Source organism: Rhea pennata, unplaced genomic scaffold, assembly GCF_028389875.1.
Source record: "Rhea pennata isolate bPtePen1 unplaced genomic scaffold, bPtePen1.pri scaffold_46, whole genome shotgun sequence".
Taxonomy (NCBI): Eukaryota; Metazoa; Chordata; class Aves; order Rheiformes; family Rheidae; genus Rhea; species Rhea pennata.
This window is the reverse complement of record NW_026907685.1, coordinates 534,710-550,019: the sequence shown is the minus strand read 5'-3', so window position 1 is coordinate 550,019 and position 15,310 is coordinate 534,710.

The following is a 15,310-nucleotide window of genomic DNA, read 5'->3' as shown; positions in this document are numbered from 1 at the left end:
GAACTCGAAGGTGATGAAGGACTGAGAAAGGAAGATGATGGATGGAAATGTGAGGAATGCAAGAGAGCGTTTAAGACCAAAAGCAGCCTCTCTCAGCACAAAAGATCTGTGCACCCACAAACTAGAAATTTGGAATGGATTGAGCTGGCTCGTCCGAAGGGAAAAGGAAGAAGGGGCAAGCACAAGAGCTGTTGGACGGAAGAGGAGACGGCTTTACTGATCGAATTGGAACAGAAGTATAAAAATGAGAGATCCATCAACAAGCTTATCGGTGCTCATTTGCCCACAAAAACGGCGAAACAGATCAGCGATAAGGGACAGCAGCTGGCGAGTGCGAGGACAACGGCATTGCCAAAGAAGGCTGGCACAGGGGATGTACCGGTGGAGGGAGTGGAGGTACAGTTTATTGAGAAGGAATACAGAAGATTTATTGCTGAATCGATTCGTGCAGGATCGCAGTCTTCGAACTGGAAGGAGGTGTGTAAGAAGATCCTGGAAGGTGGCAAAGACACCGGGGACATCATTATGGAGGCATCGGAGCAGTGGTTGTCACAGCTGGCGGGACACGTTCTTGCTGCCAAACTTAAACAACGTAGGAGGCATCAGGCCAGGACTGCACCTGTGAGGGAGGAGAGAAAGTGGATGAAGATCAGGGCGGTGAAGAAGGGCCAGTACCTAAGATACCAGAGGCTCTTCGATCTTGATCGAAGGAAGCTGGTCAGTATCATTTTGGATAACACCGAAGCACTACGGTGCCCTGTTCCGATGCAGAAGTTATAAGGCTCCTTTCAGAAGAAGTGGGAGGACGGAAAACCCTTTGCTAGTCTTGGTACATTCTGGAGTGCAGGAGAGGCTGATAATTCTGCATTCAAGGTTATGATCTCCCCAGCAGAGGTCGGGAAGAACTTGGCAGAGACGAACAAAAGCTCTGCTCCTTGTCCGGATGGCGTGTCACCGAGGGATGTTATTAAAACGGACCCTCAAGGCAGACAGCTGACCGAGCTGTTTAATTTGTGGCTTTTTGCCAGGAAGATCCCAAACTGGGTCAAGGAGTGTAGAACAGTCTTAATTCCAAGATAGATGGATCCGTCCAAGATAGAGGATATTAACAACTGGCGGCCATCACAATTGGGTCAGTTATTTTACATCTATTTTCACAGATCCTGACTGCACGGTTGCAGCGAGCATGTCCAATAAATAGCTAACAGAGAGGCTTTATTTCATCACCCAGCTGTGCAGAAAATCTCAAGCTTCTCCAGATGTTAATTAAATTTGTCAAGAAAAAACATAAGGCATTGGGAGTTGTCTTCGTAGACCTAGCCAAGGCATTTGACTCGGTCCATCACCAACATATCTTCCAGGTCTTGCGACAGAAGGGCATTGACAACAACATTTGTGATGTCGTCGCATAAATGTATAAAGATTACTTGGCTCAAAGTTGGAAGGACCTGCTCTGAAAGCATTTACATCCTCACCAGGGTGAGGAAGGGTTTTAAATACAGAGACAGTTCTGTTACATCATTAGCATTCACAGATGATCTGGTCCTATTAAGTGATTCCTGGGAAAACATGCAAGATAATATTAAAGTGGTGGAAGAATTTTGTCAGCAAACCGGGCTAAAAGTCAACACTTCCAAATGCCACGGATTCTTTATTGGGCCCACGAAAGACTCCTACACAGTTAACAACTATGATCCATGGAAGGTCGACGGAGCTCAACTAGATATGATTGAGCCAGGTAGTTCTGAGAAGTATTTGGGCCTGGGCGTGGACCCAGGCGTTGGTCTCACCGAACCAGAGCTACAAGAGAAGCTTGCTTTGTGGATTAAGAACATAGGGAAGGCCCCATTAAAACCACTTCAGAAGGTTGAGATCTTGAAGGTGTATGCAATCCCGCAACTCCTATATGCAGCAGATCATGCCGGGGTGAATGCCACATACCTGCATTCCCTGGACCTCGCAATTAGAACAGCGGTGAAGAGCTGGCTTCACCCACCTTCCAGTACATGCAACGACATTCTATATGCCAGCAATCGAGATGGTGCTTTAGGGCTGACACGGCTTGCGAGCCAAATTCCAACAGTACAGGCTCGCTGGCTGTTGAGGATCGCTCACTGCAGCGATAGCATCACAAGGACTGTAATCCTTGAAGAGGGGATCTAGCAGGAGTTTCAAAAAGTCTGGATCGCCGCTGGAGGGAGAGCTGATAGGGTGCCATCAGTATGAGATGAATTCTTGATAATAGTCCCACCAGCCCTGGAAGGCAATGAGTGCTCTTCAGAGTGGGAGTGTCCTGCTCCAAAAGTCATCTACCCGATACGTAGCAAGTGGAGGAAACGAGAGTTAAAGAATTGGGCCAATCTTAAATAGCAGGGCCGCGGAATTAAGAACTTTGAAAATGATTCCATCAGTAATGATTGGCTGGTACATTATAGCGGCATTCCTCACGGGAAGTTGCTAACAACAATCCAGCTACAGGCCAATGTCTATCCCACCCAGGAGTATTTGGCCCGTGGACTGGGAGGAGAGGTACCGAAGAACTGCAGACATTGTGCTGCAGTCTGGGAAACTTGTTCACATATTATTGGCTACTGCAGTCCAGGAGGCCTGGATCTGACATCATAACATCTTATGTGGAGTCCTGGCCAAGGAGGCAAAGCGACTGGAGTGGGAGGTAATCGTAGAACCCCACTTCAGGGATACGAACTCGAACCTTGTTCTCCTTGAGTTCTCCTTGAACCGGATTTGGTAATGGTGAATGGATCTCAGGCAAAAGGTGTGGACCTTACGGTGTGCTACAAGAGTGGAGTAACATCTTTGAGTGACGCAGCGGCAGAGAAAATTCACAAATACCAACATCTAGAAGAGGAAATGAAAGAAAGGACAAGAGCTGGAGTACGAATCCCACTTGCCGACTTCCTTTACCTCCATTGTTCCAACATGCCAGAGGCTGTTCACCTTGGAGATCTGCTGCAGATATGGATATGGCCCAGCACGAGATTTATACTTTCTCCCATGGATTGTCACAGGCCAGCAAGAGCTCACCGGATGCCATGGGAACCACCACGCTTTCCAACGTGCAGGCCCCTCGACCAAGAACCGCTGGGAACCAGTGCTTGGGGCCCATGGCAATCCCGACCAGGGGTGGCTATCAGCAACTGCGGTTGCCAGAGGACCTTCTCTCCTCTCCTACCAACCCATAGCACAGACTCCAAGGCATGGTGTGGGGGGACTACAGTGGTGGGCAGGGAAGGGTGATAGGTGCACGGTTGGTATGGTGTACACAGTGCCCAGGAGGAGCGAGTTGGCACACAGGACCACATGGCTGGGTCATCAAGGTGGGGCAGAAGAAAGGCAGATGCAACCTGGCCCTAGTGTGAGGGCAACAACCTGAAATCCCCACAGGGATGCCTCCCCCACCACTCCGAGGCCCACGACAGCGGCAACAGCTCTGCCTGCCGTCCCGGACTTGGACACCTTTGCTGAGGAAACAGCCACCGGCATCAGAGCAGGCAAGCAGCACCGCATCTACCCCACCACAGGCGACAGTGAGCATCTCCAGCACACAGCACACCCCTGCCCTGGCATGGCAACAGGCATGGGAGAGCGACACCACATCCACTGTGCAGCCTCAAAGAGGCACCGCACGTTGTCCCACCTGCCTGCTGCTGCATGTGCCATTGCCTCCTGGCACACAAACTTTTGCTGCTGCTCTTGTCACCACGACCTTTGCAGCCCTCCAAGTCAACCCGCTCCCAAGCAGGGAAGGAAACAATATAAAATGAGAGCTGGAGACACCTTCGCTCAAGGAGGGGAATCCTGTTCCCACCCACCCTCACCCCTGCTGCTCTCACCACCACTGCAGGCATGGGGAGAGGGGGATCTGCCCTGGAGGAACTGGAGGAGGGGAAAGGATGCCCATTACCCCTGGCACGTGCTGGACATCGGCCCTTTCTTTCTGACCTAAAAAAGCTTGTGTCAAGGCCTGACCCTCAATAGATCGCAGCAAGGGAGCTGTTCTACTACATACAAAACCCTGACCCACAATCAGGTTGCCTACGAATGATTTAGCACCAGGTTCCCCATGAACACGCAGTTCACAATGGGTGAGAGACGGCGCCACATCTGTTCGCGCTCTAGTCCTGACAACCAGTGGCATTCTGCACTAGGCCTGTCTTGGCCCTGCTGCTTGTGCAGAGAAACTGCAGAGCAGGCGGCCAGACAATGAGAGCCCACTGAGGCACCTTGGTGATTTCGTAACACTACGTTTAGGGGCGATTCTGGCTACTTAGAGGTGTTCAGTCAGAATCCCACAGGTAGAGACCTCACTCCAGTGGCTCCTCAGACAAGCACAGGCACCAAATACCTCAAGCTACAGGATTACTATTGCAACAACACATCAGCAGCAGAGCAGAAACTAAGCTGTCTCACAATGGTCTAAACACACCTCACGCTCCCTGTCAGTGGGTGAACAACCCAAGGGTTGACAAAAATCTGCTTCACAGTGATAGCAAGAGACGACATCAAAGGATCAAAAGGCAACATTGCTATGAATGCTTGGCCGCCCTCACGCCCTCACCGGGTAAGTGAAAATATGATCACAGTAGTGGTATTTCACCAGCAGACAGGTCCTATTCTACATCTCTCATGTCTCTTCACAGCACCACACTAGAGTCAAGCTCAACAGGGCCTTCTTTCCCCACTGATTCCGCCAAGCCCGTTCCCTTGGGGTGGTTCCGCTGGATAGTAGGTAGGGACAGTGGAAATCTCCTTCAGCCATTCATGCACATCTCTGATTAGATGACGAGGCATTTGGCTATTAATCAACCACTGAATTTCTATGACACCTTTTCTGAACTGGGCTTGGTAGGCAGCCCGTCCACCCTTGTCAAATTTAGTGAGCGTCACTGGGGACAAGATCCCATGTCCCATACCTACAGGGCTCAACCACAAGGGAGCCGGGCAAGAGCAAAATTCAGCACGTACAGAAGACTGAGCAGACCCATGTCATCTTTGTGAAGAATTTTACTGTTGCTTTCCATGGAAGGACTCTGGAGTAACAAAGTCACACAAGTAAATAAAGAGAATTAAAAAAGTAAAACTCTTACCTCTGCTGGTAGAGATGTGCAGGATTTCCACAGAGCACAGGAGAGCCCTCCACGAGAAAAGCCTCGCTATCCTCTTCAGACAGCCATTGTGGGGTCCAAGGTCTGCAAGGAACCTGTCGTTGCCTTTGTACCGCTTTCTGTGAGTCTCGATCGGGAAGCCCAGGAACTGCACTTCTCCAGGTCTCCTCACCTCCTTCACTTGTTCTTCCAGATACTGGTACTTGCGGACTTTTTCTGCTGCTGTGTCACCTAAGGATGACAACACACTTTCATAGCAAACGGTAACGTCCACTAGTGTCACCCAAGACCCCTTAAGTACCACCAAATCTGGCTTGAAGAGCTCATTGTTGTTATCCCCATGGTTAGGTTCTAAATATAACACCCACCCCAGCCTTTTTGCCACTTCTGCCAGCACACCACACAAGATGTTGTGCCTCTGGATCTGGGCATCCTGGACTGAAGGGCCATATCCAATAGTACGGGAACGGGTTTCCTACTCTGCAGACAGAGCCTGCACCCCTTAGGCAGCCCTTCCCTCAGCCCTCAAGCCAAACACTCCCTTGTGGGATAGACATTGGCACGTAGCTCTGTTGTGCTTAGTAGCTTTCTGTGAAGAATGCCCTGGCAGTGCAGAAGCCAATCATTACTGATGTTACCATTCTCCAAGTTGTTAATACTCAGTCTTGCGATCTTAGATTGGCCCAGTTCTCTAACTCCCTTTTTCTCCACTTGCTAGGAAGAGGAGAGATGACCCTGGGAACTGGAATTTCCCCTCCAGATGCTGCCTTGCCACCTTCCACAGCAGCCAGAGCTGTTATGGGGAGTTGATCCCCAGTTGATGGAATTTTGTCTGCTCTCCCTCCAGCAGTCATCTGTGCCTTCTCAAAATCCTTCTGGATCCCTTCCCTGAGGACAATAATCTTTCTGATGTTATCGGTGCAGTGAGCTAGTTGAGGTGGCCAACAAGCCTGAATATTTGGAATTTGCCTCGCCAGCCACACAGGCCAAGACCACTGTCATTGCGGCTGGCATATAGCATGGCATCACAGGGCCGGGGCATGTCCAGAGTCACTTTCCCCACTTCCCTAGCAGGCAGAGGGGACAGGTGGGGTGCACAGCACCTCGGCCAGCTGCACAGCACACCCAGCCTTGCTTCATGCGATGTCGCGACCGACCCAGCCCTTAGAGTCAATCCTTATCCCAAAGTCACAGAACTCTCCCCAGGTGCCTCCCAACAACTTCTCTGGCATCAACTGCATTACCAAACTGACGCCTTGAAGCACACGTCTCCACCACTCTGGCTTCAGGGCTCTGAACCTGACTCCCTTTCGATTGGCTGAGGGAAATGCATCCTGCCCAGGCATAGTTCACCATCTTTTGAATCCTAGCACAGACACGCATGCTACCCCTCCCCAATGGAGCAGGCAAAACAGGCCAGTGGTGCACCCTTGCCCCTGCCTCTGCCTCAGGATCCCAATTCAGCCAGCATGCACTGGACCTCACCTTCACTGCATCACGGGCTTTTGTGCAAGCCGCTGACATGTTGCACACATGCTAGACTGCTTGGTCTGTGCTTCCAGATGGCTTCAGTGGGCAGCCGACATCACTGTGGACCACGGGTGCCCAAGTGCAGCCACACCTTGTCTGGCAGTGTGACGTGGTTGCAGCATGAAGAGGACAAGACCAGAACAAGAAGGATGGGGAGCCCTCGCTCCTGACCTGCTACAACTGTTTTGTCACTTGGAGTCTGGCCCGGGTATCCAGCTCAGCCTGGCCCAGCAGGGACAACCACACGAGCTGCACAGGGATGGGGGTCCCCTCAAAACCCCCAGCATCACTGCTAAGAGCCACCAGGAGTGGCCCTGTCTGCTGCCCACGCACCCATGACAAACCAGCCCCACACTTCTGAGCTCCTTGCTCTCCTCTCCAGCCTCCAGCTCCGCCACCCCAAAGATGATGCCCACCCCCACCACATGCACATACAGCCACCTGGATGACACCATGCACTCTCCCACCTCTTCTGTGGGCAGATGCCTTATTCTCCCTACATCCTCAAGCAAACACCAAACATTCAGCCAATAGCAGCATTCAGTGCTTTCAGATGACTGAGCTAACTCATGCCGTCTCTTTGGAGAGTTTTCCTGTGGTCTTCTGAGAAGGACTTTACAAAAAGGCAGTAGTCCACTGCTGTTCCCCAGCAACCATCCTTCTGCTTCACTGCCCAGACAGGACCACTGAAGGCGCTGGCAGCCGAGGGAATGGTGCTGTGTCGGGCTGCTAGCTGCCGTTCCGTGCATGCTGCAGGCGCGGCAGTAGGTGCCGCTGGTTCTTCCCTTTTCTCCTTCGGGCTGCTCCCGAGCTTCCCCACCCCGCCGCACTTAGCGCGCTGCTCCGCCTTGAGCTGCAGCCGTCGCCTGAGCAGCTCTGCTTTGGGGTTTACCTTCTCCCTCCTCCCACGGCGTGTCCGCTCACAGCAAGGCTGGAAACCCAGTGCTGCCACTCACCCTTTCTGTTTCACGTTTTCCCACCTGTTTCCCACCTTCCTGTCTCTGCTAAGAGACAACAGCTCTGCTACCTGAGATAGCAGTGCTGCAGCTTCCCCGACCACTCCTGCTCACCCTCTAATCATAGGCAGCCCCATAACTTGAAGGTGTGGTGAGTGGGGGAATGAGGGTCAGTTTGTAGCCTCTTACTTTGGATGGTTTTGCACACAGGCATCTGATCTGATCCACACACAGGGATCTGAGCTGATCCAGTAAACTGGGGGGAATACATTCCGGACAACATTCCTAATTGCTGCAGCTGGTTTCTCTCTGCTGTGACAGCAGTCCTCTCAGGTAGACCATCATCAACGTCTGCACAGTCAGGCAAGTTAAGCACCCTGCACCCATCAGCCAGGCCATCAGGGAGGGGAATATGCTTTTGTTTGGCTGCCGATTCTTACGGAGAGGGCTTTGCAGCATGGGCTCTTGGGGGAGAGGTCCCTTCCATCAAGCTCCTTTGTGGGAAAGCAAAGTACATCTGCCCCATCATGCCACAACCTTAACAGGAATTCTAAGAACCCTTCACCGGGCTTCTGCTGAGAGTGTCCCTGCCTATCCTGCAGCTCCGAAGCTTTACTATCATAAATAGTGCTGGTCCTTTGAGTACTGGCTGCCTTCGGTCCAGGAAGCTGCTGCTCTACTGCTGCCCAGGCAGCTACCTCCTCCTCATGCTCGCTGTCTCACACTGAACAGGGGCAGAGGGTGGGGGGATCATCACAGTCCCAGCTATTACCGTCCCAAATTTCCAGATCCCAATCCTCTTTTTACACCAGTGCCTGGCCTGCCAGGGGATGGACATCTCACGTCCCCTCTTGTCCCGACTCCAAATTCCAATGTGGGTGATCTGCAATGCAGTCAGCCATAACAACGTACAGCAGTGCCGCAGATTTTCCCCTCATTCCACAGTGGTGGTTCCCACCTCTCGGGTCAGTTGGCAAGTCTTCTCAGTGGCTTGGAGATCACTTCCCAGCTGCCCAATTTGTGGGTGCTGCACTAACAATACCTCACCCAGGGTGTGCAGTGCAGTCAGCAGGATCCATCCCAGATCCCCTGCTGCCTTTCCCTCCACCAGCCCAGCTTGCTCCAGTTAGAGCATGGAGAACATTTCCTCTAGCCTGTTTGGGGTTACCCCAGCTCACTTACAAGCTCCAGCCATGCTTCAGAGGAGACCCACTCTGCTCACTCGTGAGCTACAGGTGCCCACTGACCTGTAGCAAGCCACCCAAGGTTGTGGCTCCTTGTCTCCATCTTGCCCTTTTGTCCCCACGGAGGCATCTCCACACCAGTACCTGCCAACCCTGCCATAAGGGGGGCTGCAAGGTGCGGAAAAGGAGGGTTGGATACAGGCACTGAGAGGCAGTCAAGGCATGTAAGGGGTTACAACAAAGTAAATTTAAGAAGGACTTACCCACCAAACTGCATGAGGAACCCCGGGAACCGCACCAAGGGGTCAGTGCTGGCAGGCTGTGGGACTGACGGGTCGGATGCCCAGGCTGGATTCACTTTAATGTATCCTCGGGGCCCCTTTTATCTCCTGGAGCTCTTTCCTTATCTCAACTGTGCAAAGCTCGAGTAGTTGCTGACTGTGAAGCAGCTGGACAGTGTTGACAAAACAGAGTAGGCATGTCTGGCCCTAACTGGTTTTGGTCAGCGTACAGAGCACACTGCAGGGCAACTCTGCTTTACTCTGTCGGTCACCCAGCTGCTCACCAGACCTTCCACAGCAGTTCTCTCTGCAGTGGGGCAGAGAGGGGCAGGACATGTCATGGAGGATCACTGTCCACTTCTGAACAAGGACAGAAACTCACCAAATTTGTCATGACGGACTTTCAAGGACAGAAAAGAGTATGCTGAAACCAGAATGTGTCAATCCAAATATACGGCCTGTTCTGGGGGAAGGCCATAGCTTGTAGCAGTGTGTGCAGAGAAGGCTGAAACACACTACACAACACTCAATGGAAAGAACGTGCCAGAGAAGAAGCAGAGTAGGGCTCAAATTAAATGCTTTTTGCAAGACCAGCCTTAAATTGGTGGGCATTATTCATGACTAACTAAATAAATGAATAAATAATCCTTCAGTTGAATTTCAACCTGCTTTTTTTTCTTTTTTCTTTTTCCTTTCCTTTTCCTTCAGATTGCTTCCAACCTTCCTTCTCAACTGTAATAACCTGCAGAGTAGTCTTCCTTGTCAAACATCCCCTCTTTCACAAGCCAGGCAGTCTTTTCACCCCCAAAAAGGCATTGCAAAGGTAGAGTGAGCTGGCACTTTTGTGGAGGGCCTGCTCCTGCACTGCAGTGAATGTGTCAGCAGGAGTCACCAAAGTCTGCTGGGAGTTGCCCTTCCACTCCCTGATCCTGCAAGTCTGAAAGTAGAGAAAAGTCAGAGGGGGCTGGGTGGGGAAGAGGGACAAAATGCACCTGATGCTAATAGGAGCGACTGAACAAGAGGTCCTGCAGGAACATGAGGCCTCAAAACTCCCCATAACTTCTACTGAGTACCAGAGGTGTGAGGAAAACTGTTTGCAGGCAGAGATATTCTGTGAGTAGTAACTGGGTTCTGGCATTTCTCTGCTATGCAAGCTGCCTGTGAGGAATTTGTACTAGGTAGCAGTATCAAGGCTAAAATTAGTAAGATAATTCTGTTCCCCAAAAAACATAATGGATATGAAATATGACCAGCATGATCCATAGGGTCAGAAGGGAGTCTTGGGATGTGAGAGCAGCTTGATGTAGAGAGCTCTGCGAGAAAGGCCACATTCAGTCAAAATTGCCTAGGAAAGAGTGTCGGAAACACCAAAAGTAGGTATGGATGTACTAGAATGGGGGCCCAGGAGAAAGGTAAGTTGTTTACTTGTGCGGAGTTTGGGTGGAGAAAAGGAAATGCAGGGGCGGTGGAAAGGTAGTTCCAAAAAAGAATAGGATGGAGAACGAGGTATAAATTCAGGTGGAAGTCAATGAATGGGGGAAATCTTATGCCTGCAGGAGTGCAAAGGCCCATAGATGGTGGTGCAGCTGACCTGTGGACCCAAGCCCCCTGGGACATGGGAGAGAAGCCCCTTGGACAACCCACCAGACTCTCCATCAGGTATTTGTTCCAAAGACTCAGCGTGGGAGAGCAGAATAAGAACATACACTCCCTCCACACACACTCACACACACATACCCACACACAGAGTTTTGCTTCCTACAGAGGGACATTCTGCTGCCAGGCTCTGATGCCTTCGGCTTCCCCTTGGCTCACAGAATATCACCTGTCTCCATCTCAGGAAGAGAAAGGCAAAGGGATGAGATGGCTATAGAAAACGAAATCCTCCACAAGAGCTGCAGGCAGCTACCAGGGAAGTTACCAGCTGAGAGCAGCCTGAGTTAGTCCTGCAAGTGCTGAAGGTCAGCTTTGCTTTTGCATCTGTGGACATAAATAAAACTGCTTCTAAACTAGGACTCATTCTTCTAGGGCAGTGATGGATTGTAGGCTAAGGGTATCCTAAGTGCAAGTGGGAAAGAAAGTAACAAAAGGCTGTCCAGCTTTTCCTCTCCAAAACAAACCTGCTGAGTAAAGAGCTGGGCTGTTGCAGTATATTGCTTCTGAGTATGCAGGTCCATGAGCACAGAAGCTCGTGGCAAGCTTCTGGACCCACACCTTGCCAGGGATTCCCCTCTGGAGAGCTCAGGTTTCTCTTCCTGTCCCTAATAAAATGCACAAAAGCAGACACAAATGTGATGTCACATCTTGGAAAGGATATGCAAGCAAAGCATCAGAGTAAGGCTGAAATGAGTTGCTTCTGGAAAGGCCAGCCCGAAAGAGGCAGGTGTTATTCCAGGTTAAAAGTAAGTGGGAGCTGGGAGAGAATGGGAGAGAAAAAATTCCAATAGGAGCATTCACAACTGAACAGAGTATGACAGATTAAAAAGACTCACATAAACGGCAGTGCTCGCTTCCAAAGCGGCCAAGATACAAATACTAGAGATAAAGCAAAAAAGGTAGTAGCAAGCTAATCAACAAGTGGTGAGAAGAAGCCCCAGCCACAGTGCTGGGCAAGAAAGGGCTGGGAAAACTGCTTCTCAAAGCAGCACTTTCCTAGGCAAATGTTCCGATATTGGCCTTCAAAGCACAGAAATCCCTCCCCTCCACCCCATTCAATATTATTGTTCTCCTGTGCATTAGGTGACAGGAAGAGATGGCTAAGCTGGTTCACCAGCGGAAAGAGAAGCAAAGGGCGAACAATGACCTCCAGGTTAGAACACTGGACTGGGATTCCAGAAGCACAGAAGCCAAATCCTAGTTCCAGTGGCAGCTCCTTGAGAGGCAGCGTAAACAAACAAACAAACAAACACACACCTTGCTCTCTGTCGGATTTCATCAGTCTTGCTGGTGCCATCATCTCCAAAGAGGAGACTTTAACCCAGGAACTCATCTGAGAAGGAACAGAGAGGCCTATGGCCAGAGGAAGGGCAACTTGCAATACCTCACACAGGCCAGTGCCAGGTGTTCTGAGCCTTCAGAGCTACAGTCTTCCCCATCACTAACTTAAAGCAAAAGCTTATCCCCAGCCCCTGCATTTCCCCACACGAATAGCACGTAGGCTTCCCTCTCCGCTTGGGCGTTGCAGAGGGGTCTTGCAGCAGACCAAGTAGGTGGTAAGGGATGCATCAGAACCAGCAGTGGCTAAGCAAGAGCTAACACACAGCTGCACATCAGACAGGAAGAGTATCAGTAACACCCCCAAGAGCAGTTCTCGGGGGTAGTTCCACAGGAAACGCCCACAAATGACGACAGGCTGTCCAATAATGTAGGCAGCCCATCTCAGTTCCATTTCTGCCAAGCTCTCAAGTCCTTGGTGCCCTTACAAGGTCTGACAATGTTTCAAGCTGTAGCTGGGATTCTACAGTAGTCTCCTGCTCAAGCCTAGGGGCACGTGTTGTCTCTCCTGTGTGGTTTCTCTGAAGCCCTTCCTGGCCTGGCAAGTGCAGCGGTGCTCAGAGGCACTTCCAAGAGGAGAGCCTAGAAGGCAGCTGTCCTGGGCACTGGTGCCTTGATCTTGCTACCTAAGGTCACAAACACTTCAGCTGGAACTTGTCCACCAGGTCTCATGTTTATGCTGTTCCCCTGACACACAGATTCCCTGGAGGCACGTGGGATCCTGCAACATGTCCCCTGGGGAAGAGGCCAAAGACAGTCTCTATGCAGCATCATTTTGTAAAGAGAATTTGAGGAGGACTGTGGTTCTTGCAGACTTCAAAGTAGCAGAACATTTACCCTGCCACAAACACATGGACACATACCCACCCCTCACAAACACACACAGAGTTTTCCTCCGTGTACAGTGGCATTATGATGCCTGGCTCTGAAGCCTTCAGCTTTCCCTTGACTCACAAAACGTCACTTGCCTCAGGGACCAGACGTTCTCCTGCCTGCGAGTGCTCCTCTGAAGCTGCATTAGCAGGGCCCATCAAGGGTACAGAGTTTAAAATCTGGCGTGCTGTGTTTGATGGGAGGAAGGACTCCAAGGGCTGCAGGATAATCTAGAGGCAGCACTGCTTCCATCACCAGCAGTGTACCAGTGCCCTGAGGGTCAAACCTGGTACTCCTAGCCTGCGGTTTCCTGCATCATCCGCACCAGAGTTCACCTCCCTCAGGACTCACAGCAGCCCCACTGCATTGCCTGGTAAGCTCCACCACTTCCCAGATGTTTGAATAGAGTAAGGGCAAAAGAGAGAGAGAAATAAAAATCCAACCCCACAGACTTCTTTTGTCTGACGACAGTTGTTTAATTACACTTAACTTGAATTAGAGTTCACACGATAGTTACCTGTAGATTTAATGATTAGTTTTATATATTCTTGGTCAGAAAAACTGAACTCACAGTCCATTGAAATATGACTTTAAATCCTTTCTTTTCATAACTTTAGAAGCAGGGGAAAAAATCATTAAATGTTTTGCTTCTTTGTTCATTGGAATTATCTTCTTACAACAGCGTCCTAGCTTTTCCAGTTGATCTTTAGGTATTATCTAGAAATGCAAACTTCCCCCCTCACAGCCTTAGGCTTCCTCCTAAGTCATTACCAGCAAATTCTGGGAGACAAAAATTCCAAGAATTTAAACTGGAGAATGAAAAGGGTGAAGGAAAGGCTTCACTGGTAAGCCTTGTCTCCTGTGTAAGCTGCTACCTGCAGTGTATCAAGGAAGCACAAAGAGGCACCATCTAAATTGTATTAGTCTAGTGTCTGGTTTTGTGCTGAAGTTTGCTCTTGTTAGGCCCCCCCGTTCCGTTGTTATCTCTCTTAATATGTCTGCAGTGTTTGAAGCGTCCTGCCAAGATACCACAGTCTCGTGTGGCGATTTTGTGCAGCTGAGTTATCTCTTCTGAATAGCTTTCTCTCTTGTGGGATTGTGTGGGGACACAAAGCTTGCACCTGCTTTGATTTTTCTCTCACTGGAGCTCTTACTGCTATCTTAGTGTTTTGGTTAGGAGGGGAGGGTTGTTGTTTTTTGGGGATGAGGGCACTTCTCCATGTTTTTGCACTCTGGAAATTTCTTGCCCGAGCTCTTGCTAATGAATGTAGCCAGGGTGACAGGAGACTAGCCTTCGTTATGAGAGAAAGTGCTGATTGCCTAGGTGAACGGGGGAGAGAATCTGAACAACAGCTTTATTACTTGAGCACCGGGGGAGAGACACGGGGGAGCTAAGATGAGGTACCTGGGAACCTCTTGGTATCTCCTCACTGCAGTTGCTCTAGTGTGTCAGTCATTTTCTATAGTGGTGGCAGCCAAAACTGGGTTCAGTACTCCACATGTTGTCTCATGTATGCCTCGTAAAGGGGAATCATCTCTTACCTTGTTTGACCAGCTCCAGTCATCTTCATACAGCCCTGTGTATTGCCAGCCTCCATCCCTGTAGGCCTCGCTGCTGGCAGATACTCCCACCTGTCTGCCGGGCCTGTCTACCATTGCCTGTCTACCAGGCCCCCAGGGTCTGGTCAGCAGAGCTGTCACCCAAGCAGTCAGCCCCCAGCCTGCACTGCCACAGCGGAGAGCCCATACCACACACAAGATTTTGCATTTGTCCCTTGCTCCCTTTCATGAGCTTCATGGCTACAAGGATGCTGTGGAAGACCATGTCAGAAGTGCTATTAAAAGATAGGCTAGGCTAGCTACGAGAAGCAACTGCTTCTAGCTATTACTGCTGAGGCTTGATGCTTCCCCTTTAGATCAGAGACTTGAGACATAACTGAGGCAAACCAGCATCACCACCATCCACAGGCATCTACACATCTACTGTCAGAAAAACCACCATCCCCTATTCGCAACCCATTTTTCTGTCTTATGTGCCGTTCTTTCTGAGCTTGGGCCCAACTTTTCAGGGTGCTCGCACCTCCTTTTCTCCACCAAAATTCCATCCTGCAAAACCCGGCACAGTGCCCGGGGGGAAGGTGTGTCCCTGCAGTGCCTCTCTAACAGGACCTGGCGTAACAGTGGGACATCCTGTGTCCTAACAACAGCTCCCCTCTCCCCCACAGCATGTCTCAGTGGAGTCCCAGTCTGGAGGATGCCAGGAGCAGGTCACCTGGTGCCATGACAGCCTGGGCCGCACCAAGCACACCCGCAGTACAGCTCTCACAGTAACAGCACTGCTCCAGATCTCTCTCTGATTATATCCA